This window comes from Hyperolius riggenbachi, chromosome 9 (assembly GCF_040937935.1).
Source record: "Hyperolius riggenbachi isolate aHypRig1 chromosome 9, aHypRig1.pri, whole genome shotgun sequence".
Lineage (NCBI taxonomy): Eukaryota > Metazoa > Chordata > Amphibia > Anura > Hyperoliidae > Hyperolius > Hyperolius riggenbachi.
In genome coordinates, this window is record NC_090654.1 from 28867040 (window position 1) to 28893039 (window position 26000).

Below are 26000 nucleotides of genomic sequence, written 5' to 3' on the forward strand. Positions count from 1 at the left end.
TCAGTATGTGAAAGCCCAGCCAGCTCAGAGAACGATTTATCCAGCTTGTAAAAGATAAGAGAGAAGAGAGAAGCTGCTCTAATCCTAAATAACACACAGGCAGTGTGCATAGAGGGGCCTGGAAGGGGGAGTTCATATCAGAACCACAACACTGAAGAACTTGGCAGCCTTCCAGACACAGGCTGACAAGTCTGACAAGAGAGAGATAAGTTGATTTATTACAGAGACAGTGATAGTATAAAGTGCTGCAGTAAGCCAGAACACATTAGAATAGCTTTTTGAACTTGTAGGATGATAAAAAACAGGATGCAATTTTTGTTACGGAGTCTCTTTAAGCAAAAACAGTTTTTTGGCTGTCCGGCTAATCTTCTGCCTCTAACACTTTCAGCAATAGCCCCTGAACAAGCATGCAGCAGATCAGGTGTTTCTGACAATATTATTATTAGATCTGACAAGATTAGTTGCATGCTTGTTTCTTGTGTGTGATTCAGATACTACTGCAGCCAAAGAGAGAAACAGGGCTGCCAGGCAACTGGTATTGTTTAAAAGGAAATAAATATGGCAGCCTCCATATACTGTACCTCTCACTACAGTTGTCCTTTACAGAGGAACTCCAGTAAAAATGTAATTAAAAAAGTACTTAATTTTTACAATAATTATGTATAAATGATTTAGTCAGTGAGTGCCCATTGTAAAATCTTTCCTCTCCCTGATTTACATTCTGACATTTATCACATGGTGACATTTTTACTGATGGCAGGTGATGTCAGTGGAAGGAGATGCTGCTTGCTTTTTTGGCTGTTGAAAACGGCTGTAAACAGCTGTTATTTCCCACAATGCAACAAGGCTCCCACAGTGTGATTTCAGAACCATGGTCCTGACTTCACACCGTGAGAGGGGTTTCACCACAATATCAGCCCCGATGATCCTTTTGTGAAAAGGAAAATATTTCTCATGGGAAAGGGGGGGGGGGGGGATCAGCTACTGATTAGGATGAAGTTTAATTCTTGGTTACGGTTTCAGAGGCAGGTGTCAATCAATACTATTGGCTAGCGCACTTTACAGTGAATGAGCGGCAGATCCAGGGCTTTCATTGGCTGGTATCATTAATCTCTTTATAAACAGCCCCCTTTGTCCTGGTCAGGCAGGCAATACATATTAGCTTCATTAAGTTTACAATCTGAAAGCCATTTCATCCTTTGTGTCAGCGGCTTCTGCTCTGACCCTAGCGGAGAGCTACGCAGGAGCCGAGACCTCGTTATCATGAGATGAAGGGAGAGCGCTGCCATCCCTGGCTTCAATCAGGCGATGGCCATCTCTAGATTGGATTGTCATCGCAGGGGTGACAGGGGCAATGGACGGGTTATTAATCCCAATGATTGGCTGTTTTTTATCCTGAGCGGACGGCTGCGCATCAGCTGCCTGTTACAGGATGACTGGTGGTGGGTGAAACGGCTCTCGCTACCGGTAATTGAGGAGCCAACGCAGGAGGGCGTTTTATTGCCAAGGTTACTAGTTTACTCATTCTTAAAGGGGAACTGTAGTCAATATAAGGTAACGAATAATAATAATATGGTAGGGCATTAGACTATGACTATGGTAGGATTAGATTGTGAGCTCCTCTGAGGACAGTCAGTGACATGATTATGTACTCTGTATAGTGCTGCAGAGGATGTCAGTGCTATATAAATACATAATGATATGGTAGGACATTAGACTATGACTATAGTAGGATTAGATTGTGAGCTCCTCTGAGGACAGTCAGTGACATGACTATGTGCTCTGTAAAGTGCTGCAGAAGATGTCAGTGTTATATAAATACATAATAATAATAATAATATGGTAGAGACAGACCATGACTATGGTAGGATTAGATTGTGAGCTCCTCTGAGGACAATCAGTGACATACCTATGTACTCTGTAATGTGCTGCAGAAGATGTCAGTGCTATATAAATACATAATAATAATAATAATAATAATAATAATATGGTAGGACATTAGACTATGACTATGGTAGGATTAGATTGTGAGAACCTCTGAGAACAGTCAGTGACATGAGTATGTACTCTGTAAAGTGCTGCAGAAGATGTCAGTGTTATATAAATACACAATAATAATATGGTAGGAGATTAGACTATGGCTTAGCAGGATTAGATTGTGAGCTCCTCTGAGGACAGTCAGTGACAACATGACTATGTACTCTGTACACTGCTGCAGAAGATGACAGTACTATATAAATACATAATGATATGGTAGGACATTAGACTATGACTATGATAGGTATTAGATTGTGAGCTCTTCTGAGGACAGTCAGTGGCATGACTGAGTAAAGTGCTGCAGAAGATGCCAGTGCTATATGAATACATGGCGATAATAAAAATTTAACATGTGCACAAGGTAACAACCAACCTGAATTCTTACCTATTGTCCCCCAGCGAGTGCACATCTTAGTTGCCCCCCCCCCCAAAAAAACCCAATAAACAGAAAGAGGCTCTTGTAGTGACTGTGATTGTGCTTGTAGCATTAGTTCAGTAGGTGTGTAAAGGTTTATATTTCTTCAGACCATGGTGTATCCAGAGTAGAAGATGATAGGATAACACAGGCACCAACAGGGTAAAACAAACACTAAAGGAACTTAAAAACCCATCTTGGTAATAGAGGAGGTAGTGGTGGACTTACCTCCTCCAAGCAGAACATACAACTGTGGATTTTCAATCAAAATTATTTTATTGGATACTCCAAAGTGCAACTCGTACAAACCCGCTTCATCAGGCAATAACAGATAGGAGTAAATAGCATCTGCCAGTATCATCAACACTGAGCGCCTCAGTGTTTACTCCTATCTGTTATTGCCTGATGAAGCGGGTTTGTACCCCGCGAAACGCGTTGCACTTTATTTGGAGTATCCAATAAAATTGTTTTGACTGAAAATCCACAGTCGTGTGTTCTGCTTGGAGGGGGTGAGTCCACCACTGCCTCCTCTATTACCAAGATGGGTTTTTAAGTTCTTTTAGTGTTTTTTATCCTATTGGCTCCTCTGTTGTCCTATTATCTACATCAAGTCCACCCTTGGTGGAGGGTTGTACCTTTTCTTCTTCTACTACAGAGAGCGACTTCTTATTCCTGAGTGGGGTCAGGACAATCTCCCCACCTGCCTTGACAGTGGTTGCCTAATTGATAACCCCGGTTTGTGAGTGTTAAATGAATATAATTACTCTTCCAATTATACATTACCAGTACATACTACACTATATTGGGCTCTTGGTGTTCTCTCTCTTTTTCCCAGATTAGAAGGTGTATTGCCCCTGGTAGAAATGGCTCCTTTTAGTTGAAACGAGGTGAAGAAAACATCTGGATACTTAAATGTACAGATAATTCACTTACTTCCAGTCAGCAAAGGAAGAACTGAAACTCATTATGGAGATCCCGGACTGTAGATACACAGGCCATACCCTACTTACAAACCGGTTACATACCAGGAAATTGTGTGGAAGTTGAGTCCTGTGTTATACATGGTGAAACGTGGATAAATGATTTATTACGGACAACTCTGGATTTAAAGAGGACCTGTAACCCAGGATTGAGCTGCATCCCAATCATTAGCTGATACCCCCTTTGCCACGAAAAATCTTTACCTTTTCTCTAATGGATCATCAGGGACACCTGTATGGCTGATATTGTGAAGAAACCCCTCCCACAGTGTGAGGTCAGGACCATGGTCCTTACAGTTTGCCGTTTGTGAACCTCGTTGCATTGTGGGAAATAATAACTTTTTCCAATTGTCAAGCAAGCAGTATCCACCTCTGTGCATAGAGCTCTTAGTAATGAACATTCCGCACAGATCACCTGGCAGGACTAAAGATGTCACCACCAGTGATAAATTTCAGGACGTAAATCAGGGAGAAGAAAGATCTCACAATGGGCAAACACTGACTAAATAATCTATAAATGAATATTGTAAAAAAAAAATAAAAAATGTATTAATTACTGTATGTCATTTTCACTACAGTTCCTCTTTAAAGTATACCAGAGACGAAGCACCCTCATGTATTTTACCATAGATATCAGTAGGAGCATTAGAGAAAACACCTACCCTGTTCTATGCTTTATCCTTCACTGCTCAGCCTGCTTGTTACCAGCCCTGATAAAGTCCCAGACTGAGCATTCAGTCTGGCTTTGCTCAGGAATCATTATAGATGAGTCTGTCTTCTCTGATGTCTTTTCAAGCATAAGCCTGCCCCCTTCTGGCTCTGCTTTCCTGTTCTGTATACTTGCAGCATCACAGAGAGCTGTGATGAAATGGGAGGAGCTGCTGGTGCAGCGGAAGAAGCTAATCCTGTGTCTGCTAATGTAAGGGCATATTGAAATTTATTTTTTTTAATCTATATTTGTTAGTCATGACTCATAAGAAATTTTTAGAAATGGTGATTTTATTTTGCACACAGACCACTAAATAATATGCTTTTCTGATGAACTAGGTTTTGCATGGAGTTTTAGTAAAAAAAAAAATAAAAAAAAAAAAACACAAGAAACAGCACTCCAGAGCGGTGAAAATACCAGGTATAGCATTTATTTTGTAAAATCTATCGGGAGATATGTTTATTTTTTGACAAAGCGTTCATCTCTGGTTTCCTTTAAGTATAAAAACTTAGTTTTTTGCTTGTTTTCAATAGAGATGGCTCGAACCTCCGATTTTAGGTTCGCAAACCTCGAATGCGAACTTCCGCAAAAGTTCGGGATCGTGCGAACTTTGCGAACCGCAATAGACTTCAATGGGGAGGCGAACTTTGAAAATTACAAACATTTATTCTGGCCACAAAAGTGATGGAAAAGATGTTTCAAGGGGTCTTACATCTGAGTTTTTGCATGGAGGAGTGGGATACACGCCAAAAGTCCCGGGGAAAAATCCGGATTGGATGCAAAGCAGCGTTTTAGGGGCAGAAATCACATTGAATGCTAAATTGGAGGCCTAAAGTGCTTTAAAGAGAATCTTTATTGTTAATATCGCACAAAAGTAAACATACCAGTGCGTTAGGGGACATCTCCTTTTACCCTCTGTCACAATTTCGTTGCTCCTCGCCGCATTAAAAGTGGTTAAAAACAGTTTTAAAAAGTTTGTTTATAAACAAACAAAATGGCCACCAAAACATCAAGTAGGTTGATGTACAGTATGTCCACACATAGAAAATACATTCATACACAAGCAGGCTGTATACACCCTTCCTTTTGAATCTCAAGAGATCATTTGTGTGTTTCTTTCCCCCTGCAGCTATCTTCCACTGAAGTGTCAGGCTGTTTCTTCCTGCAGAGTGCAGACAGCTCTGCCTGTATGTAATTCCTCAGTATGTGAAAGCCCAGCCAGCTCAGAGGAGGCTTGTAAAAGATAAGAGATAAGAGAGAAGCTGTCCTAATCTAAATACACAGGCAGTGTGCAGAGAGGGGCCTGGAGGGGGGAGATGCATCACAGAACCACAACACTGAAGAACTTGGCAGCCTTCCAGACACAGGCTGACAAGTCTGACAAGAGAGAGATAAGTTGATTTATTACAGAGATGGTGATAGTAGAACGTGCTGCAGTAAGCCAGAACACATTAGAATAGCTTTAGGAACTTGTAGGATTATAAAAAACATGATGCAATTTTTGTTACGGAGTCTCTTTAAAACATCTTGCATGTGTATACATCAATCAGGTAGTGTAATTAGTGTACTGCTTCACACTGACACACCAAACTCTCTGTGTGACGCACCGCAAACAGCCATTTGTGTAGTGATGGCCGTGCTGGACTGGTGCGCACCATGGCGAGAGTGCAGGCGATAGCGGTTTTCAAGCCCATATGGTCGGGCTGAGGTAGCTCAGTGATAGAACAACAGTGACTGAGTGTCCAGCTGATCGAATTTGGTCTGTCCACAATGAAGCAATGACCTTATTATCTATCTTCTTGGGTCAGGTGTGCCCCCCAGCCCCAACACACTCATTTAGCCGGTCATTGCTTCATTGTGATACGCAAGCCCCTTCACCGTTGCAAGGTAACAATCACAAAGGGGAATTGACACATGTACATGCCTTTTGTTTGTAAAAATTAGGCAGGCATGTACACGCACCAGAAAAATTATTATAGCAGCCGCTGCCAACAGTGGCCTTAAAAATTCATGAATCCACCTGGAGTCCTGGACCCTGTTGGTGGTGGCAGAGAAGGCAGACAAGCGGCCTGCAGGCAAAGATGCTGTGTGGGGACCGACTTAGTCTTGGGGCAGGCAGTCACATGGCGTGCAGGCAGAGATGCTGTGTGTGGGGACTGACTTAGTCTTCGGGCAGGCCTGACCGTGCTTTGCAGACCAGCCATCCGTGGTCAGATGGACCCTTGACCCAACGATGTGTGCCAGAGGTGACACCACTTGCCTTTCAACATCACTGTATAGTTTGGGTATTGCCTTTTTTGAGCAATAATTGCTTGATGGTATCTTACACTGCGCTGCTTTTCCTCAGGTGGTCATCCCATTGCAGTTTGTACTTTGTAATCATGTGCCTTCATAAGGTAGTTGTCCCTACGCGGGTCTTGGTCTTTCCACTGCTCAATTTTCGGTGGCAGAGAGTACAGATGGCATTGCTCTCATCTGAGGCAGACACACCCAAAAATATCCACACTGCTGAGCCCTGGGATGATGGCTGCAGATGGAGTGTTAAGTGGGGTGCCAGAATCGGAGCAGGAGGAAGAAGATATGTCTAGAGTTGGGCCGAACGGTTCGCCTGCGAACGGTTCCATGCGAACTTCCGTGGTTCGCGTTCGCGTCCCGCAGGCGAACCTTTGCGGAAGTTCGGTTCGCCCCATAATGCACCATGGAGGGTCAACTTTGACCCTCTACATCACAGTCAGCAGGCACAGTGTAGCCAATTAGGCTACACTAGCCCCTGGAGCCACTCCCCCCTACTAAAAGGCAGGCAGCGGCGACCATTACGGTCACTCGTGTGCCTGCATTAGTGAGAGTAGGGCGAGCTGCTGCACACTCTCTCTCATAGGGAAAGATTAGTTAGGCTTAGCTTGTCCCTGGCTGCATACCTGTTCTGTGAACCCACCAGTGCATACCTGTTCTGTGAACCCACCACTGCATACCTGTTCTGTGAACCCACCACTGCATACCTGTTCTGTGAACCCACCACTGCATACCTGTACTGTGAACCCACCACTGCATTTCTGTTCTGTGAACCCACCACTGCATACCTGTTCTGTGAACCCACCACTGCATACCTGTACTGTGAACCCACCACTGCATACCTGTTCTGTGAACCCACCACTGCATACCTGTTCTGTGAACCCACCACTGCATACCTGTTCTGTGAACCCACCACTGCATACCTGTTCTGTTCAGTGAACCCGGCACTGCATACCTGTTCTGTTCAGTGAACCCGCCACTGCATACCTGTTCTGTTCAGTGAACCCGCCACTGCATACCTGTTCTGTTCAGTGAACCCGCCACTGTATACCTGTTCTGTTCAGTGAACCCGCCACTGCATACCTGTTCTGTTCAGTGAACCCGCCACTGTATACCTGTTCTGTTCAGTGAACCCGCCAATGCATACCTGTTCTGTTCAGTGAACCCGCCACTGCATACCTGTTCTGTTCAGTGAACCCGGCACTGCATACCTGTTCTGTTCAGTGAACCCGCCACTGCATACCTGTTCTGTTCAGTGATCCCGCCACTGCATACCTGTTCTGTTCAGTGAACAGTTTGGTGTGTCAGTGTGAAGCAGTACCTTAATTACACTACCTGATTGATGTATACACATGCAAGATGTTTTAAAGCACTTTAGGCCTGTCATTTAGCATTCAATATGATTTCTGCCCTTAAAACGCTGCTTTGCGTCAAATCCAGATTTTTCCCGGGGACTTTTGGCGTGTATCCCACTCCGCCATGCCCCCCTCCAGGTGTTAGACCCCTTGAAACATCTTTTCCATCACTTTTGTGGCCAGCTAAAAAATTTTTTTTTTTGCAAAGTTCGCATCTCCATTGAAGTCTATTGCGGTTCGCGAACTTTAACGCGAACCGAACCTTCCGCGGAAGTTCGCGAACCCGGTTCGCGAACCTAAAATCGGAGGTTCGGCCCAACTCTAGATATGTCACGCTTCTGTGCGGAAGCTGAGGAAGATAAGGTGTTCTGTGTTAAATAGTCAACTACGTCCTGACAATATTGGGGGTTGATGGCACGTGCCTTCTTCTGAACACTGTACTTTGGTCGAGGGTCGCATGAAATCACATCAGCGCGACCTCGAACAGACCTGCCAGGTGGCCTGCCTCTGGCTCTGCCTCTTGTTTTGTCCATATTGGGGGGGGGGATGAAGTGAAAGTTATGCACTGACTTGATTAATACAATGGGCTCGATTCACAAAACGGTGATAACTCAGTTATCACGCCTAAAAGACTTTAGGCGTGATAACCTTTGCACTAGCAAAGTTATCACCGCTTTGTGCTCTAACTCGCGCGAAGCTATCGCGCGAACGCGCGCGCGCAAAGTCCCAAAAGGCTTAATGGGAGCTTCGCGCGAAGTGCCGGGTGCTGCGCGTGCAAAACTTTGCGCGCGGAAAATTCGCACGAGTTTCTTCTTATCATGCCTAAACTGAGTTTAGGCGTGATAAAGGGGTTTTCACTCACGTGCAAACACTTTGCACCGCTTTGTGAATCAGGCCCAATGTGCGTTTACACAGGTGCAGTGAAAAGGTTGCAGTGACTGCTGGTACAACAATGTGCGGTTACACAGGTGCAATTAACAGGTATGCATGGACTGGTATATAAAAACAGCGTGCGGTCACACAGGTGCAGTGAACCGGTATGCAGTGACTGGTATTACAAATGTGCAGCTGTCTCACACACACACAGGTACCCTGAACAGGTATGCAGTGACTAGTATTATAAATGTGCAGCTGTCACACACAAAGGTACCGTGAACAGGTGCAGTGACTGGTATATAACACTGCGTGCTTCTGTCACGCAGGTGCAGTAAACATGAACAGGTATGCAGTGATTGCTATTACAAATGTGCAGCTGTCACACACGTGCAGTGAAAAGGTAGGCACTGAATGTGCTGGGCCTGGCAGTGGCACAGTAGGAATTAGCAAGGGGCCAAGGGCCAGCTGCGACTGACTGACTGGGCTGTATATGCAAGTGTCAGTGGAACACACACGAAAAAAAAAAAAAAAAAAAGATCACAAGAACAACATTAGCTCTCAAAAGAGCTGTTGAGGTGTGCTTTTTAGCAATTAGTATCAACTAGGAGCAAGCTAAGAAGCCAAACAGGAGCCTAACTAAGCGTTTCCTATGGCTACAGCAGGTTCCTCTCCCTTCTCTAATTACTGCAGCCACACGAGTGAGGGAAATGGCCGACGCTGCCTGCCTTTTATAAGGGGGGGGGGGGGCTTCAGGAGGAAGTGTAGCCTGATTGGCTACCATGTGTCTGCTGACTGTGATGTAGAGGGTCAAAGTTGAGCCTAATGATGTAGAATAGGGGGCAGGTTGAAATCGCATGTAGTTCGCGGTTGAACCGTTCGGGCCATCTCTAGTTTTCAACATGCCTTTGATGTGTTTTAACCTACTTATAACAGTTTATACTGTAACATCAAAAATAAGAAATAACAAAACAGTCATGTATATTTTTTAACATGGAGACAACTCTGTTTGCATGTAGGAAAAATTGTAACTTGAGTCCAGGGCCAGCCCTAGACTTTTTGCCGCCTGAGGCAAATTAATTTAAAAAATCGATGCCCCCCCCACCGGGGGCCGCCGAACCGGAGGGTTGGACCCCCCCTCCCTCGCCTGGGTCCCCCGATCTGCGCTTCCCTCTAGCTGTAATAGGAAGCTGCCGATGCCCAGCAGTAAGAGGCACGGACGGGGAGGACTCACCTTATCCGCGTTCCAGCGTGCGTTCCACTGACGTCACTTCCTGCATCGCCGCCCACTGTATTGTAAGTGGACGGCGATGCAGGAAGTGACGTCAGTGGAGTGCATGCTGGAACGCGGAGAAGTTGAGTCCTCCTCGCCCGTGCCTCTTACGATTGAGCATCGGCTGCTTCCTATTACAGCTGGAGGGGAGCTCAGATCGGGGGACCCAGGCGAGGGAGGGGGGGTCCGACCCCCCTCCCCACCGCTAGGCCCAATACCCCCGTCCTGCCAGCTACCCCTCCGGCTCGGCGGCCGCCCTCCCCCCCCCCCCCCCGTACCCACGGACAGGCGGGTGCCGCCCCTAGAAGTTTGCCGCCTGAGGCAAATGTTTCACCCCGCCTCATGAGCAGGCCGGCCCTGCTTGAGTCATTTCTAAGTAGGGGACTGACTATATATTGTTTTTACAATGTCTGGGTTAAGATGATAAAACAAGGTTGTATGGCACCTTATCCAATCTGATCTTTCAACTTGTTATATTTATATTTATTTTTTGTTTAGTTGAGTTTTTTTCTTTTGTTTTCTCTTTTTCCTTCCTAAATTTCTTACTGCTTCTTAAAGTGGACCTGTACTCATGCACAGGACACAAGGAAAACACAGAATAATCCACCCTGTTTGTGTTTAGAGTGAAGAGCCTGTCTAATTCCCCCTCAGCTGCAAGTAATCATAATTGTAATTTGAGCTCTCAACTGTGTCAGCACAGGAATCTTGGCGACCTCAGCTAATTGGTAAACACAGGATGTTAAAGGGGAACTTCAGCCTAAACAAACATACTGTCATTAAGTTACATTAGTTATGTTAATTAGAATAGATATGTAATATAATTTTTTACCCACCCTGTTTTAAAAGATCAGGCAAATGTTTGTGATTCATGGGGGCTGCCATCTTTGTCATGGGGGCAGCCATCTTTTTGGTTGAAAGGAAGTGACAAGGAGCAGGAGACACAGTTCCAACTGTCCTGTGTCCTGATTACCCCTCCCAGCTGCACACGCTAGGCTTCATATGTCAAATTCAAAATGTAAAAAAAAAAAATTTGCACCAAAACAGCAGAATGAGAGCAACAACTTCAGAAATCCCATCATGCTTTGCACAGCATCAGGGGAAAAAAGCCCGGGCAGTTTTCTTCTGTGCAGCTAAAAATGAGGCTTGGATAAGAGAAACAAAGTTCTGATGCTGTGATACTGTTCAAGAAACACCAGGCCTTTTCAGTGCTGCTGAGTCGATTTTTAGTCCGGATGTTCACTTTAACCCTACGTCTGCTTCCATGAAAGCAGGAAGTAGACACACTGCAGATTTATTGCAGGATTTGTACCAGCTGTAAGAAAGGAATGTTTTTCTGTAAAGGTTATTGTGCTGTTGCGTATTTCTAAGAGCAGAGAGGAAGTTCTGAGTTCAGATCTGCTTTAATGACCTGTATGCCTAGTGGAGAAATGTAGGAGAAGTGAATGTGTACCGGCTGCGATGTTGTGGGGTGGAGGTCTGAGAGGTGATTAGAGGAATGTAACTGATGTTTTGGTCTCTTCTATTAGCATTGTGGTTTAAGTGCGCTAATGGAGGTTGACTGGAAACCATGTGAGCATTGGTATGTGGTGATCACAAAGAGCGTCCGTGTGGCTCCCGCTTCTTTGGAAAGGCAAGAGATGAACAAAAAACAAGAATCTTTTCATGTTGATGATTACAGGACACCCGAAGCGAAAATAAATGAATGAAATAAATGATTGAATCTATCTTCCTTCTCCTAAAAAAAAAACTTAAGATATTCCACAGTTTTATGTTTAAAGAGAACCTGTACTGAGTAAAATTATTTAAAATAAATACATGAGGTATCTTCAATTGAACATTACATAGTTACCTTGCCATCAGTTCCTCTCAGAAGCTCACCATTTTCTTCTGACAATAATCCTTTCCAGTTCTGACAACATTTTGTCAGAACTGAAATATATCGGTTGCTGTCAGTTATATAGCAGTTGCTGTCAGTTACAGCTGAGAGGAGAGCTGATGTGTCCATGTTCCCCTATGGCTCAAGTGGGCGATGTTACAGTTGAACTGTGTGCTGACCAGGAAGCTGTTATGGGGTAATGGCCATTTTCAAAATGGACGACAGATAATTCCATCGATCACAGTGGACAAACAGGACACAGGAGAGGAGAAAGAGATTGAGGAGTAGACTACATGGGAGGTACGTATAACCTGTGTGGCCTGGTGCACACCAAAAACCGCTAGCAGATCCACAAAATGCTAGCAGATTTTGAAACGCTTTTTCTTCTTTTTCTGTAGCGTTTCTGCTAGCATTTTGCGGTTTTGGGAAGCGTTTTTGGTGTAGTAGATTTCATGTGTTGTTACAGTAAAGCTGTTACTGAACAGCTACTGTAACAAAAACCGCCTGGCAAACCGCTCTGAAGTGCCGTTTTTCAGAGCGGTTTGCGTTTTTCCTATACTTAACATTGAGGCAGAAACGCATCCGCAATCCAAAATCTGCAGCAGCCCGGGAGTATGCGTTTCTGCAAAACGCCTCCCGCTCTGGTGTGCACCAGCCCATTGAAATACATTACCCTAGCGGATCCGCACCCGCAAGCGGATCGCAAACCGCAGCGGAAACGCTCTGGTGTGCACTAGGCCTTTATGTTGATTTTCACTTTTCATTTTCAGTTCAGGTTTTCTTTAAATCTACTTTTTAACTGTTTTATTGTTTTTGCTCAATGGCACATTCATTGCAGTATGCCAGAGCTAAAATCTATGAACTATTGACCCCTTTTCTCTCTTCCCTGCTCTCAGAAGCCATTTTCTGTTAGGAAAGTGTTTTATAGTTGAAATTTCTTATGAGTGAGGGTCACACTGTAGTCACTTCCTGTCAGAGACAGGACTGAGTCAGCCACTTACACACCGGATGTTTAACTCTTTCAGGCAGAGAAAGAAAAAAGAGCACAGCCTAGTTGTGTGCTAGGCACTGTACATACACATGTCTAGTTCCTCATGTCACATGTCAGTTCGGGTATCCTTTAAAGTGTACCTGAGCTGAAGCAAGTCTCAGGATTTATACTTACCTGGGCTTCCTCCAGCCCCTTTGAGTCCTCTTAGTTCCTCGCCGCCCCCTGGGCTACTCTGTTCCCCCACTGGACGGCCATTGTACTTTGTAGACAGTGAAGGACCGAGGCATGACATTATGCAAATTGTGGCATTACAGGTCACACTATGCAATGCCGCAATTTGCATATCGGCATGCCTTGGTGCCCACGATTTTATTGGGCGCCAAATTTCCCTGAATTGCCGCAAACTCATTGGTTTGGCATAGATGCAGGGAGGTGTTAGGCATAGGTAGAGAAAGGTCTTAGGATTAGGCATCAGTAGAGGGAAGTCTTAGTGTTAGTCATAGGTAGAGGGAGGTCTTAGAGTTAGACATCAGTAGAGGGAGGACTTAGGGTTAGGTATAGGTAGAGGGAGGTCTTAGGGTTAGACATCAGTAGAGGGAGGTCTTAGGGTTAGACATCAGTAGAGGGAGGTCTTAGGGTTAGACATCAGTAGAGGGAGGTCTTAGGGTTAGGTATAGGTAGAGGGAGGTCTTCGGGTTAGGCATAGGTAGAGGGAGGTCTTGGGGTTAGACATCAGTAGAGGGAGGTCTTGGGGTTAGGTATAGGTAGAGGGAGGTCTTGGGGTTAGGTATAGGTAGAGGGAGGTCTTAGGGTTAGGTATAGGTAGAGGGAGGTCTTGGGGTTAGGTATAGGTAGAGGGAGGTCTTGGGGTTAGGCATCGGTAGAGAGGGGTCTTAGGGTTAGGCATAGAAGGAGGTCTTAGGGTTAGGCATCAGTAGAGAGAGGTCTTAGGGTTAGGCATCGGTAGAGAGAGGTCTTAGGGTTAGGCATCGGTAGAGAGAGGTCTTAGGGTTAGGCATCGGTAGAGAGAGGTCTTAGGGTTAGGCATAGGTAGAGGGAGGTCTTGAGGTTAGGCATCAGTAGAGAGGGGTCTTAGGGTTAGGCATAGATAGAGGGAGGTCTTGGGGTTAGGCATCAGTAGAGAGAGGTCTTGGGGTCAGGCATCGGTAGAGGGAGGTCTTGGGGTTAGGCATCGGTAAAGAGGGGTCTTAGGGTTAGGCATAGAGGGAGGTCTTGGGGCTAGGCATCGGTAGAGAGAGGTCTTGGGGTTCAGCATCAGTACAGGGAGGTCTTAGAGTTAGGAATCGGTAGAGAGAGGTCTTGAGGTTAGGCATCGGTAGTGGAGGTTATGTGTGAGAGTAGGGTTAGGGTAAGACATAGTAAAATAGCGGTACAAATTACCGATGTTTTACTATTGGAATTAAGTAGTAGAATAAATATCAGTCATTTTACCTAGATTCTACTAGTGCCAATCCTCTGCAGCCTTTCTTCCAGGTGCCGTTTTTACATTAATTCCGTTACATATCAATATTTAGCAATATATAGGTAATATACATGTATATAGGAAGTGTTCCTGATAATGAAACCAGGAAAACTGCCATCAAAATGGGTGTCCTGAATAATTTACTGCACTCTGTCACTACAGGGCCTCTTTAAGAAATGTCCGCTTCTTATCTACAGTGTAATCCTCGGTGTGGCGGATTTGATGGCTCTTTGATTGATCCCCGGCTGGAAGTATCCGGAGAGCCTCCTGAATCCGCGCTGAGCTGATGTTTACCTTGCTTGGAGGAGAAGTTAAGTCTCGCTCCTCTGAGACCTTCCTAAGCCGTGACACTAAGAAGATTTCACTGTGAGCAGCTGCAAAGGAGGGAAGTCATTGCAGATATTCATTTATTAATGAATCAACCCTCATGAAAGGTCACTGACTTCCCTCCCTAGGGAAGAGATCACAAGAAACAACAGCCAAAACTGAGTGCATCCCTCACAGGGGCGTATCTGGTAATACAGTGTCTATGGCCAACACTGAAATTGCCCCCTTCCCCCAGTATAAGTCACTAGAGTTAGCCCCCTAGTATAGGTACCCAGAGGGAGTACTCTAGTATAGGTAGCCAGAGGCAGTCCACCCAGTATAGGTGGCCCCCCAGGTTATATTCCCAGTATAGGTAGTTAGAGGTGTCTCCTGAGCATAAATAGCCCCCGGTATAAATAGCAATGTGAGTGAGAGGTGTCCCCAGTATAGGTGGTTGGAGATGTCCCCTCAGTATAGGTGGTAAGAGGTGTCCCCCATTATAAGTAGCCCCCCTCCCCAGTAAAGTTGGTGACAGGTTTCCCCCCAGAATAATTACCCCTCAGGATAGGTAGTAAAAGTTGTCTCGTAGTATAAGTAGCCTACTCCCGCAATACAGGTAGTGACAGATGTCCCCCTGTGTAAGTAGTTCCCCCTCCCCAATAGTGAGATATGCCTCCCAGTAAAGGTAATGAGAGGTGTTCCCCAGTATAAATAGCCCCCCCACCCTAGTATAGGTAGTGAGAGGTATCCTCCAGTATTTTTGCAGCATGAGGAAGGAGGAGGCAGGCATGACTCTGTGGTGCCCATGGCAAGAGCCATGCCTGTACCCCTCTAGATACGCCACTGATCCCTCATTTGTCACCTTACAGGAAAATGCTCAGTCCATCCCAGCCTTAGTAACAGTAACTACAATGTAAACAAAATGCTTATCTACCCTGTTCTATTATTGGCCATGTGGTTTTACCAGGGCTCTTTCACACCAGAGGCTGCGGTAGAAAAGGCTGAAAGTCAGCCTTTTGCTTAACGCCAATACATAGCGTTTTCAAAGCCTTTTGAAAGAGTTTTAGCCCATATGAAAACGTCCTTTTTTTTTCTTCTATAAAAATAAGTGAAAAAGATAGCTGTAAAACGCTTTGAAAAGGCTTTGAAAACGCTGAAGTTGGCGTTTTCCATTGACTATCATTGAAACGCCAACAGCCAACTTCGGCTGTAAACAGCCCTGAAAAAGCTCCTGGGAGCGTTGAAACGCAACGCTCCAAAACGCCGAGTTAGATGTGAAACGCCGAAAAATCCCTCTGGTGTGAAAGGGCCCTTAAGAGAGTATTAGCCACTTATGTGGTTTAAGACAGTATATCTACGTCCCGCAGGACTTCAGTTTCTGCACAGGGAAGTACATATTCGTCTATTGCGGAGGATGGCCGCCGCTCGCTCCCACACAGAGCAGGTACTTGTTGCCACCCATTAGAGGGGAGATTAATGAATGGAAATGCAATTCCCATTCATTAATCTAAGTCCCCATCAATAAAGTTTAGAGTCAATTAGACACATTTTTCAGTAGATAAAATAGATATATTTGCACAGAGTCCTGAAAGAGGGACACATGAGGAGGAAAGAGGGACAAGGTTCTAAAAGAAGGCCTGTCCCACCAAAAGAGGGACAGCTGGGAGCTACGCCATTGTATCTTGAGCTATCCCTGGGTGCATTATGGGATATATAGATGTAATAGGACGCAGGTAAGAGCCCGTGTGTGAGTGGGCTCTGCTGCAGGGAGAGGGCAGGCTAACGTTTATGATTTGTCGCTGGATATACATTCCCTGTGAGAGGAGAGCGGTGGGGATCTCTGCATGTCCCGTGATGGGAGAGAGCTCTGCTCTGACCTCGACCGTCTCCATCAAGGTGACTGTGGAGAGGGGAGAGTCTCGGTTGTGGCTTATCGAGTGCAGCGAGGATGGAGGTCACTCTGGCACAATCAAAGGAGCCGTCACTCAGAGAGCTGCTGAGCGAGGCCCCCAGGGACCCCCTACACCTAAAGCCGGCAGCGCAGCACGACCGCACGTGGCTGAGAGCAAAGAGCAAGGTGAAGGCTGCGGATCAGCATCAAAAGGACAAGCAGTCCTCCTGGATCTAACTACATCAACATAATGACAATATCCAGACTTACACAGAATTGTTACTGTGCAGCGTCCATACATACAGAATAAGAGCAGATACTGAGAATTACACCCAGCATACAAGACAAGAGAAGTGTTACTGTGCAGCCTCCATACATACAGGATAAGAGCAGATACTGAGAACTACACCCAGCATACAGGACAAGAGAAGTGTTACTGTGCAGCGTCCATACATACAGAATAAGAGCAGATACTGAGAATTACACCCAGCATACAGGACAAGAAAAGTGTTACTGTGCAGCGTCCATACATACAGAATAAGAGCAGATACTGAGAATTACACCCAGCATACAAGACAAGAGAAGTGTTACTGTGCAGCCTCCATACATACAGGATAAGAGCAGATACTGAGAATTACACTAAGCATACAGGACAAGAGAAGTGTTACTGTGCAGCGTCCATACATACAGAATAAGAGCAGATACTGAGAACTACACCCAGCATACAGGACAAGAGAAGTGTTACTGTGCAGCGTCCATACATACAGAATAAGAGCAGATACTGAGAACTACACCCAGCATACAGGACAAGAGAAGTGTTACTGTGCAGCGTCCATACATACAGAATAAGAGCAGATACTGAGAATTACACCCAGCATACAGGACAAGAAAAGTGTTACTGTGCAGTGTCCATACATACAGAATAAGAGCAGATACTGAGAATTACACCCAGCATACAGGACAAGAGAAGTGCTACTACTGTGCAGTGTCCATACATACAGAATAAGAGCAGATACTGAGACTTACACCCAGTATACAGGACAAGAGAAGTGTTACTGTGCAGCCTCCATACATACAGAATAAGAGCAGATACTGAGAATTACACCCTGCATACAGGACAAGAGAAGAAGTGTTACTGTGCAGTGTCGGTACATACAGAATAAGAGCAGATGCTGAGAATTACACCCAGTATACAGGACAAGAGAAGTGCTACTGTGCAGCCTCCATACATACAGAATAAGAGCAGATACTGAGAATTACACCCAGCATACAGGACAAGAGAAGTGCTACTGTGCAGCCTCCATACATACAGAATAAGAGCAGATACTGAGAATTGCACCCAGCATACAGGACAAGAGAAGTGTTACTGTGCAGTGCCCATACATACAGAATAAGAGCAGATACTGAGAATTACACCCAGCATACAGGACAAGAGAAGTGTTACTTTGCAGTGTCCATACATACAGAATAAGAGCAGATACTGAGAATTACACCCAGCATACAGGACAAGAGAAGTGTTACTGTGCAGTGTCCATACATACAGAATAAGAGCAGATACTGAGAATTACACCCAGCATACAGGACAAGAGAAGTGTTACTGTGCAGCGTCCATACATACAGAATAAGAGCAGATACTGAGAATTGCACCCAGCATACAGGACAAGAGAAGTGTTACTGTGCAGCGTCTATACATACACAATCAGTAGAGACACTGGGGGTGACACTCTGGTTATAAGTTGATAATTTGCTGCTCTCAGTGTTGGCGGTGGAGTGACACAGTGCACAGCGGGTGACGCCGAGTTGATCGACATGTTCAATAATTATCTTCTGTCATTTTTTGTTATAATTAGAGTGTAATTATTGTCATGTTTTCTATCTCCTATGAAGCAGCTTGTCTGCAGCACTTTCACTCCAGGGCTGTAAATATAAATATTATCTATATTTCTTACACTGATTCACCCTCCTATACGTGTTATATAGGAAGCTGTCAGTGACGCCAGAGGCCTGACTCGCCCAATCAGCTGCCCAGGGAGACATCCGATGACATGATCACCCTGCTGCGAGACACAATCTACATCCTGACACATAATGGCCTGGCATGGACAAACCTCAATGCCTAACTCAGCAGATTTACAAAGGGGCAAATATGACATAGGGGGTCAGGGCCGGATTTACCATAAGGCAATGTAGGCACGTGCCTACAGGCGCCTCATGATGGAGAGGTGTCTCACTCCCCTCCCTGAGTGCCTCCCTCCTTCCCAATGTAAAGTCCTGAGCGGAGTGTAACTGAGAGGTTACTCACCCTGCATTCCACTGTCACTGATGAGATCTCCCTTCAGTCAGTGGCACCTCTAGCTACTCAATACTGAGGTTCCTCTAGCTACCTAATACTTGGGGGCACCTCTAGCTACATAATGTAGAGGGTACCTCTGGCTACCTAATACTTGGGGCACCTCTAGCTACTTCTTGAGGTTACCTCTGGCTACCTAATACTAAGGGGCACCTGTAGCTACTGTAGAGGTCATCAAGGCTGGGTGCTGGACGGGAGATATGTTTCCCCGCTGTTTGGACTCTGGTCCCTTTAAGCACGTGTGGTCCGTGGAAAGGAGCCTGGGTTTTATAGGCAGCAAGCAATTGCTGCCTGTGTGTTTTTTCTTTTCAGGGCCGGACTCCTGGGATGGGAGGGAAGGATGGGCAGGCCTTCCCATCCCACCTCGGGCCACACCTGTTTTCCTCTGGGCTGTTCAGCTCAGGTAATGAGATTCATAAGGGCTGCTCTGACAGGCAGTCAGGGAAGGTGTTTGGAGGAGTAGCATGCTGGCTACTGAAACTCTTGTCTCAAGAGTATTGCAAATAAAATTGCTGAAAGCTTGCCGAAGGCCAGGCCACACACTGGACTGTGATTTATGTGTGGTTTGGTCCTGTTGGAGACTTGCTGTATCTGAACAAACTGGACTTTACCTTTACCAAAGCTGAAGTAAGCTTCCTGTTATTTTCCTTTTACTGCTGATGTCAAGCTGTTTAATTTCCTGCTGGTTGAATAAACAGAATTTGTTTTTATACAAACTGTACTGTGTGCTGGCTGCGAACCCCAACTTTACACTACCTATGACAGGCAAGGGAAGTAAGGGAGAAGTGACAGCTGGGACAGCCAGCACACATGCGGCACAGTTTTGTGAGGGGTTTGTAGGTTCATGGAGGGCGGAGTCTAAGGTTCCCAGACATCTGTGCCTGTAGGCTCCTGTGACATAAATCTGGGCCTGTATGGGGTAAATGCTATTTCACTGTAGCACACATTTGATGGCTGCCATTGGGTATACCCACGGCCGGGACAAAGTCCCCCAGGGACCTCCCAAGAAGGATTGTAACCCCTTCCATGCTGTCCAGAGTGAAAAGATGTTTTTCTTCTTCCAGTGAAATTTTAACTCTCCATCAAATTACGAGGGATTATCGTAAAGTTTTAATCAACACCCCTGGAAGTGATGTTATATTCATGAAATTTTGTCATTGCCATCATTGGGGCATGATGTTACGACAGTCAGCTCATTGTATCTTTTCATTCTTTTTTAGATTGAGCCAGAAGTGACTAAAGTGTGAGATCAGATGGAACAGATTGAGGCTGGCAGCGTGAAAAAGTTCCAGCATGTGAAGGGTAATAGCAACCAGCCAATTCATGGTGAGATGATGGCAGTTCATAGAAACGATTGCCGATCTTATAGCACTATTGTGAGGTGTGGACAAGGAATTCCCAAAGTGGTCACATGTCCCTCACAGAGGAGCCAACGCAGATGAGCCAAGACCTGGAAGACCATTACCGAAGGTCCATGCGGCCACAGTGAAGAAAGTGGAGTGTTTAACCCTCAAAGACAGACGACCAACCATTTAAATCCTCATGAATGAAACTGGCCTCAGTTCATGGCCAGATTTCAGGTTAAGACCACAAAGGCTAGAGAACCAGAAAAGCAAGGGGCGGGCTGTAGGCAGCAGGGTGGCAGTAGTAGTTAGCCAGCCGAACACTCGCCTTGCTACGCAGAGTTTTATCTAGAGGGGTGCAGGCATGGCTTGTGCCATGGGCGCCACAGCACCATGGGCGCCATGCTCCTCCCTCATGCTTCACCATCATACAGAGGGATGCCTCTCAGGCATTTGTACCTGCTCTTATACTGGAGGACATCTCTCACTACCTATACTGGGGGGGGGGGGGTCTATTTATACTGGGGGACACACACCTACCAAACCTTTACTGTGGGGTTACTTATACTGAGGGGAACCTCTCATTACCTATACTGGTGGACTACTTATACTGGGGAGCCATCTCAAACTACATACACTGGGAGGGCAACGTAAACTGGTGTCTACTTATACTGGGTGAACTACCTCTGGCTACCTATACTAGGGTGCTACCTCTGGTTACTTTTACTTGGGGGCTAACATTGCAAGAAAAGAAGCTGTTATTATGGGGCAAAGTGGTCTGATGGTGGCGGGGGGGGGGGGGGGGGCGCAATTTCAGTGTTTGCCATAGGCGCTAAATTACCCAGATACGCCCGTTTGCACATAGTAGTGGGCGACTACCAATAGCCGGATCTGGTACTCGGGGATGATGGGGGCAACTAACGGGCACTTACAGTGCTCTCTGAGCTGCCTGTCACTCACTGAATGTGCTGCACGCCAGAGAGCTTACAATCTAATCCCTGCCATCATGTCACTAAATGTTCTAAGCGGACCTTATAATGTTGCGGGGGGTGGGGGGGGGTAGGATGCGGTCAGTCCGGGGGCAGCTGGTGATAGTGGGCCTTGAGTGGTAAAAAGTACAAATCTGCCCCTGCGTCAGTTATGGTAGTGTGTGGAAAATTATAAATTACCAATTGCATATGTCTAATGTGTGCTGGGTACTAGTGTTGGGCGAACACCTGGATGTTCGGGTTCGGGAAAGTTCGCCGAACATGACCGCGATGTTCGGCATGTTCGGGCCGAACCCTGAACTCCCCGAACATCCCGCTTTTGGGGGCCCTATGGGGTCGCAGGCATAAGGGGGGAGGTCGGAAATTCCCCCCACCCCCTCCGCTAGCGCTCCCCCCTCTGCCCGCTTCCCCATACAAAAGTTTAAGGAAAGTACCGGTGGTAGTGGATGGCCTGGCAGTGGCACTGTGGAGTGAGGAGGAGGAGTCCGGAGAGTGACGCGTTGAGGGAGGCCGGGCAGCGGGCGGTTCAGCGGTAGTACCCTTGTGGTACTTCCGCCCTTTCTCTGACCTCACGCCCGCTGCCCGGCCTCCCTCAACGCGTCACTCTCCGGACTCCTCCTCCTCACTCCACAGTGCCACTGCCAGGCCATCCACTACCACCGGTACTTTCCTTAAACTTTTGTATGGGGAAGCGGGCAGAGGGGGGAGCGCTAGCGGAGGGGGTGGGGGGAATTTCCGACCCCCCCCCCCCCCCCGCGATCGGGGCATGCTCCCCCCTTATGCCTGCGAACCCATAGGGGGGCCGTATTCGGCCGAACAGGGCCCTGTTCGGCCGAACAGGGGCCCTGTTCGGCCAGGTTCGGCCAGGAATTGAGCCGTTCGGGCGAACGCGAACAGTTTGGCCGAACACCACCAGGTGTTCGGCCGAACTCGAACATCACCCGAACAGGGTGATGTTCTGCAGAACCCGAACAGTGGCGAACACTGTTCGCCCAACACTACTGGGTACACACGATTCAATTTCCCGTCCGATTGAGAGGAAGTTGCATCGTGTGTACATGTCAAAACTGCTCCCGATTGATAAAGGTGTCTATTTTTCCATGATCAATCCCAATATTGAACACAAGCACATTGGACATGTGAGAAATAATTGTCTGATTCCCGTCAATCGTATGGGAAATTGCATCACATGTATTTAGCATAAGGTATCTGCACACTGCGCTCTACGTTTGCGAACCCCGTTCCAGAAAACAACACCTTTCAAGACAGATGCTGACGCAGTGGGAACAGGAGAAAGAGGGTTTTTTTTGGTTGAGCACCATTACTCTTCAAATACAGGAACTTTGTCACACTGCAAGCCTCGATTTTTTCCATCTCACACTTCTGGCACAATTGTGTCATTCACTTCTGGCACAATCTGTAAAAGAAATAAAGGATATAATTAACTGATTTTCCCATGATTCACTTAAAGAGAACATGGAACAAAAAAAGGTTCCCCTGGGGGGTACTGATCTCGGGAGGGGGAAGCCTCAGGGTACCTATGATGCTTCCCCCTCCGCTGTAGCTCCCGGCAGTCCAGCGCTGGCTCTTCTGAAGTGTCCAGCAATCCTCCCTCGACAAGCCTGACAAGCGCTGATAAGCGCTGATTTATTTACCTTTCCTGGCTCCAGCGGGGGCGCTGTTGCGGCTCTGTGCGCGGAGATAGGCGGAAATAGCCGACCTCTGTCAGGTCCGCTCTACTGCGCAGGAGACTTGCAGCTGCGCCAGGCATGAGCTTCTGAATTCCGCAGAAGCTAATTTTCCGAAATTCCGCCGAAATTGGGTGGTCCGCATTGTACCGCGGAACGCGGAAATTACAAAACGGTAGTCGGAATATGCGGAATACCGGAATCGGAATTTCACCAATCAGGAGATGCGGAATTAGTTGACCAATCATGATCAGCAGGTGAAATCACTTGCAAATGCTTGCTGATGCTGACGTCACTCCTCCTGTCCTGGTAACTCTCTTCACTATCGCCGTCCACATGCACTCAGGGACTACTGGCTGGAAGCGACATCTGCGAACTTCTGCCTGGGCGCCACCCAATCACTCCGCACTACAAAAGAAACGGATTTCCGCAAAAAACGAAAGTACGTTTTTTTAACCAAATTTAAAAAGTACAAATCAACTTTATTAACAATAGACTATTATCAACAGTATTGATGATCATCTTAAATTTCAGATACAAAAACGATGTTTCAAATGAGCGACTGAGTAATTCCTCCGAAATTTAAGGAAATCCATTTAAAAATTACGGAAAATGTACCCCGCGGAATTCCGTGGTATGTAGAGGAATTACGCCGGAATGCAGCGGTAGAGGAATTTCGTTATGACGGTATGCGGAATTACAGCGGAATCGGAAATTGGCTCTTCCGACCATGCCTGGCCTGCGCAGTAGAGCGGCCCGACAGCGATCGGCTATTTCTGCCTATCTCCGAGGCGGAGAGCCGATACTGCGCCTGCGCTGGAACCGGGAAGGTAAATATTTACATCCCCGCTGTTCGGGGAGCTTTATCACTGCTGCCGTGGGACCGAGGAGAATAAGAGATCTGGAGGCTTCCCCAACGACCCCCCCCCCCCCCCTCCTGAGGTAAGTACCCCCCAGGGGAGGTTTTTTCGTTACAGCTTTTCTTTAACCACCTGAGCGGTCTGGACGAGCTGAGCTCGTCCAACACCGCCGGAGGTCGCCGCTCAGGCCCTGCTGGGCCGATTTTAATCAAATAAAAAGCAGCACACGCAGCCGGCACTTTGCCAGCCGCGTGTGCTGCCTGATCGCCGCCGCTCTGCGGCGATTCGCCGCGAGCAGCGGCGAAAGAGGGCCCCCCTAGCCGCCTGAGCCCTGCGCAGCCGGAACAAAAAGTTCCGGCCAGCGCTAAGGGCTGGATCGGAGGCGGCTGACGTCAGGACGTCGGCTGACGTCGATGACGTCACTCCGCTCGTCGCTATGGCGACGATATAAGCAAAACAAGGAAGGCCGCTCATTGCGGCCTTCCTTGTTTATTCTGGGCGCCGGAGGCGATCGGAAGATCGCCTCCGGAGCGCCCTCTAGTGGGCTTTCATGCAGCCAACTTTCAGTTGGCTGCATGAAATAGTTTTTTTTTTTATTTAAAAAAAACCCTCCCGCAGCCACCCTGGCGATTTAATCAGAACGCCAGGGTGGTTAAGGACCAATGCTGACACTGGCAAAGTTCCATCAATATACCATAAAAACTTCCGGGTGACAATGTTATGAAATACCACAAATCGATGTCTTGGAAGTAAAGTATTGGTTTATTTACTGTACAGGAGACGAAATATTTGTCTGCCGAGGAGGGCAGGAAACAGAAGTTATATACCCCAAATTACACATTACAATCATTCCTCCTACCAATAACCTGATTGGATCATCACAAAATCTCTAAGTTAACTATTGGAATACAGAATACAGCATAAATGAATACATATTAATATATAAGTGGATGAGATCAGTCAGTCGTTAATTATTATTAGAGGTATATATTTCATCAGTAGCTTGTTTAATTTAAGGCTAGTTTGACTGGTGAGATTCACACAGCGTCATCCTTATCTACAAGACAGACAAATCATCCCTAGTAGCACATTCCAAACCCATGAAAACATGTGAAAGAAGAGAACTAGTCTTATGCTGTATAGAACAAAGGGAGTATGGCAAAATGGCTTACAGGTGGCCATTTTATTTATCAATTTTACTTCAACAATTTAAAGGGATACTGTAGGGGGGTCAGGGGAAAATGAGTTGAACTTACCCGGGGCTTCTAATGGTCCCCCGCAGACATCCTGTGCCCGCGCAGCCACTCACTGATGCTCCAGCCCCGCCTCCAGTTCACTTCTGGAAATTCTGACTTTAAAGTCAGAAAACCACTGCGCTTGTGTTGCCGTGTCCTCGATCCTGCTGATGTCACCAGGATCGTACTGCGCAGGCACAGACCATACTGGGCTTCTGCTATACACTCCTGGTGACATCAGCGGGATCGAGGACACGGCAACGCAGGCGCAGTGGTTTTCTGACTTTAAAGTCAGAAATTCCAGGAGTGAACCGGAGGCGGGGCCGAGCATTGGTGAGTGGCTGCGCTGGCACAGGACGTCTGCGGGGGACCATTAGAAGCCCCGGGTAAGTTCAGCTCATTTTCCCCCGACCCCCCTACAGTATCCCTTTAAACTTTAGGATACCCCTTCTGTACGGACCGTGGCCTTTAAATTCTGCACGGTAAAGCGCATACAGTCCACTGTTAGAGTGCCACTAACAAAAATGCACCAAAGTTACGAATGAATCGCCTGTGGCGGTTACAGCTCCGGAGCCACTTGAAAGCTCAGGCCCACGCTTGCTCCGAGAAGCTAATTCCGCCACAGCCGTACTTTCCAATTATGACAAGTCTTTCAAATGGCGGTCCAAGGCCACCGCACCAAGAAGTTGTATTTTATCTTCTCATTAAGTTTCGACACGGCTGCTCAGATCTTTTAATGCTGCTATATTTCCAGACTGCAGCGCTGATAACGGGCTTGGCGGTAAAAAAAAAAGAAGAAGAAGCAGCAATTTGAGTTTGTACAGACACAATAGAAGCTGAAGCGTCTTCATCTTGTCCTCTGTGCTACGTCTTTAGAACAAGTGATTGCCAATACAGTGTGATTGATGAGCGTTCGGCGGTACGGGGTCTTGTTGCCATGCCGTCCTTGTCATGGAGCAATTATCCGCGCCTATTGACCGCGTCTCTGCTACATGCATCTTCCATGGCTATTCATCAGACCAAAAGCGCCTGATTAGCTGGACGGATTGCCCTA

The 26000-nt window shown here is 46.6% G+C and overlaps 1 long non-coding RNA gene across 1 annotated transcript in view; it reads left to right on the forward strand.

Moving 5' to 3' along the window:
• The window catches only part of LOC137531523 (uncharacterized), a 41178-nt gene extending 29571 nt beyond the window's left edge, over positions 1-11607 (forward strand). The window contains exon 3 of the long non-coding RNA XR_011023657.1: positions 11461-11607. This is a non-coding gene — a long non-coding RNA (uncharacterized lncRNA). The remainder of the gene's footprint in view (positions 1-11460) is intronic.
• Positions 11608-26000: the final 14393 nt, after the last annotated feature.